Source organism: Ranitomeya variabilis, chromosome 1, assembly GCF_051348905.1.
Source record: "Ranitomeya variabilis isolate aRanVar5 chromosome 1, aRanVar5.hap1, whole genome shotgun sequence".
Taxonomy (NCBI): domain Eukaryota; kingdom Metazoa; phylum Chordata; class Amphibia; order Anura; family Dendrobatidae; genus Ranitomeya; species Ranitomeya variabilis.
In genome coordinates, this window is record NC_135232.1 from 457,935,867 (window position 1) to 457,941,254 (window position 5,388).

The 5,388-nt window shown below is 44.0% G+C and overlaps 1 long non-coding RNA gene across 1 annotated transcript; it reads left to right on the plus strand.

Moving 5' to 3' along the window:
• Window positions 1-564: 564 nt before the first annotated feature.
• Window positions 565-4,840, plus strand: LOC143764597 (uncharacterized). Its single transcript, XR_013213230.1, has 3 exons — window positions 565-695; window positions 796-836; window positions 4,671-4,840. It is a non-coding gene; the product is annotated as an uncharacterized LOC143764597 (long non-coding RNA).
• The last annotated feature ends 548 nt before the right edge of the window (window positions 4,841-5,388 follow it).

The following is a 5,388-nucleotide window of genomic DNA, read 5'->3' on the forward strand; positions in this document are numbered from 1 at the left end:
GGGTTGTTATTTCCCGCCCAGGGACTGCTTTTGGACGTCCCACAGTCCTGTGCCCCCCAATGTGGCGATGGAGAAATAGGGATTTTTGTGTACTCACCGTAAAATCTTTTTCTCCGAGCCACTCATTGGGGGACACAGCACCCACCCCTATTTTGGCTTGTTGCCTATGATGAGTGTTTTTAGTCTCTGACATGTTGTTCCTTCTGTTAAATCTGGTTAATCTCCTACTGCTTCGCTATTAACTGGTATTATCCGGTGCCAGTGGGCGGTGTATACTGCAGAGGAGGAGCTAACCCTTTTTGTATTTACTTAGTGTCAGCAGCATACTCCCACGGTCCTGTGTCCCCCAATGAGTGGCTCGGAGAAAAGGATTTTACAGTGAGTACACAAAAATCCCTATTTTTACCACTAGGGTTAATTCTTCTTTCATGCCCATGTTAGTGGAGAGCTTATGTAACCCTCTCACATCCTCCCCATAGATGTGCTGCCGGTCACAGAGCCATGGTCGCCAGATGCTGCACACACCTTGAACTCTCTGATACTGGGAGCCGACGTCCTCATCACTGCCTCATCATTAAATTTTGGGATTTACAGTGTGTCTGTGGAAAAGCAGCAGGAGAGCGGTGTCCTGCACGTGGCCAAGAGGCTGGTGGCCGATGGGCTCGCCCGTAATGTCCCGGTCACCCGCTGTCCAGGTGAATATCCGCTCTGCCCCTTCTGTCCTGGAGGAAGATTTGTTTTTTTACCGGATGTTTTTGCAAATTATTTTCTCACTCCTTTGCCTTTAATTTACAGGAAAAAGCGTCGGCTGCTGCTGTGGTGATCTCCTGAAAAGAGTGAGTTACGTTTTGGCCATTTTTCAGGTGTAATATTCTGTATGTAAAATACAAGGAAGGTAGAAAACAAGGGAGGTTGGCGAGGAGTAAAGTCCAGTCATATTGAGAATACAACAGACATAATAAAAAATGACTGATTATATTTACTGTGAGGTTTAAAGTAGATGCAGATGAGTCCATGTTCTGACCCTAAAATTCCGGATAAATGCACCACTGTGACGTAATGCCAGTATTGAGACAGGAGCGCACACACGAGGCCGCCGCTTGCTGTCCTGGAAGTTATTACTTTCAAGAACTTTGGGGATGAAATAAAAATCCGAACTGTTCATAAAGCATGGTGCAATAATACACTGAAGGGTGGAACAAGAGTCGCTCAGTACAGATGGCGTTAATACGTGCCGTCTGCAAGGCGAGCATCAGGGGGGCGTTTGTTTTAATTGGGGAGAAGCCCACCTGTCTAGACCCTTATCTGTTGTGTCATCCCCGCCGCGCCGTGTTGGGACATACTGCCACAGATCTGTCTGCTCCATGGCATGCTGATTATGGGATGGGCACAGAACAAGGCAGGATCCTCACCGGTAATCCCTTCGTTCGTATTGTCAGCAGCATGTGTCCTGTATACACCCCACGCTGCTGACAATCACTCCGAGAAACGCCGTTTGTTATAGTCCGTCCTATGCTGTACACGGCCGGCGGGTGTCTGTAACAAGTGACGAGACCTCTGAATGCTGCTGTCACGGTCAATATCTGACAACATAAATGTCGATGGGTTGTTGTGCCGTAGCCTCTGATCGCCGCCATCTTGGTACTCCTAGGGGCTTCATAGGACACCATCGTTTTCTTTAAGGTATTGCTGTGTATAGCGCAAGCAATCGCAAGTTCACTTCCCATCAGATGATAAAGTGAAAAGTAAAAAAATAAAATAATTTCCCCCTTTTCTGCTTTAACCAGTTCATGACTGGGCCATTGTCCCCTTCCTGACATTTTCAAAGTTTTATTGTAACCTCAAACTAGAAAATCTGGATAAACCACCAAGGTAACAAAAATCCAGGAAAAAGCATTCAAAAGAAACCTTGTACCAAAACTAAAGCACCTTAACCCCTAGAGGTAAAACAGGAGCCTCCACGGAAAGGGACCATTGTATGTATGTAATATTGAATTCTAATGTGGTTACTCAAACCCCCATATATTATAATCGAGAGCTCACCAATATCCCATGATGTTGGAACCCCCAATAGACAGATGTACACCAACTCTGTCGTACCGGAAATCATTTAGTTATAGGGTTACCTTACCTATAGGGTGAGCCTTCGTGGAGTGGGGGCGCCGTCTCCGCTGTACAGTAGGGTGCCAACCCCCACAGTCAGGTAGGCTGTTACTAAGAATAGGGAACAGACATAGAGAGGTACTCTGTGTGTATTATGCACTGTTTTGCACTTTAGGGTATTTTGTTATTCTCTCTGCTTCACACTATCTATTGATTGCCATAGACGCTATCAGGCAATCACTGTCTTTTCCAATTTTCCTGTCATGCAAGATTGGGGTTTGATTGCATCACATTAATCAGAGCGACCATATAGGAGCAAGAGGGTCAGCCGTCGTGGAGCGGGGGCGCCTTTCTCTTATTAATCCTAGGGTGCCAACCTCCGCTGCTTAGGCAGGTAAAATTTAGTGTACCAATAGTGTGAGGGACAGTTTTAGTCAAGCACGGTTGTCTGCATTGTGATGTGTGGTTAATGGTTTTTAAAAAAATACATAATAAAAAGTAGTTTTATCTATTATTCATTATCCGTTTGGGTACAAGGTTTCTTTTGAATGCTTTTTCCTAAAGTTTTATTGTACTAAAATATTTTTGGAAAGTTCAAATAATTGCTTCATTTTCATGATGCTTTGGGGTCAATTATGTCATTTTATATTCTATATATTGGAACAAAATATAAAGAAAAATGGTAAATGCATGTCTATTTTTCACTTTTTTATTTTTTCATGACTTCAAGGGATTGGTGCAAACATTTCAATTGTGTTCTCTTTCCATAGAAATTATATTTATATATTGAGATTTTTTTTTTCAACACAGGCTGACCTAGAAACGGCAATTCACGCTGGTACTTGTCTCTTATTGTATTACCGGTATTTTTTATTTATTTTTTTCTATTTGATTTTTTATTTCAGCCCCCTAGGACCCAGCCGCTCCTGATCACATGTTCACTGGGTCCTGTTTTTTTGGCACATTATAAAGTAAAATTAACGATTTTCAAAACTACAGCTCATCCTACAAAAAACAAGTCGTCATACAGCGCTGTGGATGGAAAAATAAGTTCTGACTTTTGGAAGGAGGGGAGGAAAAAACTAAATTCCAAAAATTAGCTTTTACCTTGTCCGGAGGTGGATAACCCCTTTCTGACCTCGGACGGGATAGTACGTCCAAGGTCGGATCCCCTGCTTTGATGCAGGGCTCTGGCGGTGAGCCCGCATCAAAGCCGCGACATGTCAGCTGTTTTGTACAACTGACACGTGCGCACAATAGCGGCGAGTGGAATCGCGATCCACCCGCCACTATTAACTAGTTAAATGCCGCTGTGAAACGCTGACAGCGGCATTTAACTAGTGCTTCCAGCCATCCGGCCTGAAATGCGCTCATCGCCGACCCCCGTCACGTGATTGGGGGTCAGCAATGCGTTGGCATGACAACTTGAGGTCTCCTTGAGACCTATATGGTTGTTGATGCTGGATTGCTGTGAGCGCCACCCTGTGGTCGGCGCTCATAGCAATGCTGTAATTCTACTGTACTACATAGGAGCGATCTGATGATCGCTCCTATGTAGCAGAGGCAATCCAGTTGTGCCAGCTTCTAGTCTCCCAAGGAGGCTATTGAAGCATGGCAAAAACAAAAAAAAATGTTTTAAAAAATGTGAAAAAAATAAATGTTTAAATCTCCCCCCTTTCGCCCCATTCAAAATAAAACAATACAAAAATCAAATATACTCATATTTGGTATCGCCGCGTTCAGAATCGCCCGATCTATCAATAAAAAAAGGAATTAACCTGATCGCTAAACAGCGTAGCGAGAAAAAAATTCGAAACACCAGAATTACGTTTTTTTGGTTGCCATGACATTGCATTAAAATACAATAACGGACGATCAAAAGAACGTATCTGCACCAAAATGGTATCACTAAAAACTTCAGCTAGGCACGCAAAAAATAAGCCCTCACCCGACCCGAAAAATGGAGAAGCTACGGGTATCGGAATATGGCGCAATTTTTTTATATTTTTTTTTACTTTTTTTTTTAGCAAAGTTTGGTATTTTTTTTCACCACTTAGATAAAAAATAACCTAAACATGTTAGGTGTTTATGAACTCGTAATGACCTGGAGAATCATAATGGCAGCTCAGTTTTAGCATTTAGTGAACCTAGCAAAAAAGCCAAACAAAAAACAAGTGTGGGATTGCACTTTTTTTGCAATTTACCGAACTTGGAATTTTATTCCCGTTTTCTAGTACACGACATGGTAAAACCAATAATGTCGTTCAAAAGTACAACTCGTCCCGCAAAAAATAAGCCCTCACATGGCCAAATTGACGGAAAAATAAAAAAGTTATGGCTCTGGGAAGAAGGGGAGCAAAAAACGAAAAAATGAGAATACCCCGGGTCATGAAGGGATTAAAGAGGCCGATGGTTGGGCAGGAGCTCAGATTCTGGTCCTGTAGATGGACGTTGCTGCTTCACTGAATGTTCAGCACTGTGTGCATTTCATTTCTGTATTTTTGGGACATTTTGCACTTGTGCAGACGATGACCGCTCCGCTGATACCTCATCTTGTCCTTTCACAGGTGGAGAAGCTGGAGGAGATCATTCTGCAACTTCCACCTACAGAAAAAATCCAATAAGACCCGGTGCTGTCGGCTCTGCGCGGAGCTGCGCTGCGGAGCGCCGGATTAAAGAAAAGCAGTTCTTGAATTTCAGAAAGTACCTTGGTTCCTACGATGCTGCAGTTTGTGATTCTTCTTCTTTTTTTTTTGCGAGTTTCCCCCCCCCCCAATACAAAATAAAGTCGAGTTATACCTAAAGGTAATTACTGTATAATGTATGGAAAGAGTCGTGTGCGCTTCTATAGGCTGAAAGGTCATTCTAGCATAGTCCTGTGCACACAGCTGATGGTCTCGTTACAGTGTGTCAGTGCTGAGATATCAGTCCTGTTCCCATTAATTATTGTTATTATACGAATTACTGTTCATTTACCTGCTATGTCTCCTGACTCCCCCATACACAGGAGTACTCGACTGAGCTACCAAGAGCTCCCTATAAGAGAGCCACCGCTGGACCCATTCTGTCATGTGCTGCTCCCATCCTGTGCCCCCATTCTGTTGTAATGTGCTGCACCCATTCTACCTGTTCCTGTTTCCATTCTGCCATATGTTGCTCCCATCTTTCTCTCTCCGGCTCTACTGCCCGAGTGCGGCTGTGCTGAGTGCGGGCGGCTGTGCTGAGTGCGGGCGGCTGTGCTGAGTACCGGCGGCTCTGCTGGGTGCCGGCGGCTCTGCTGGATGC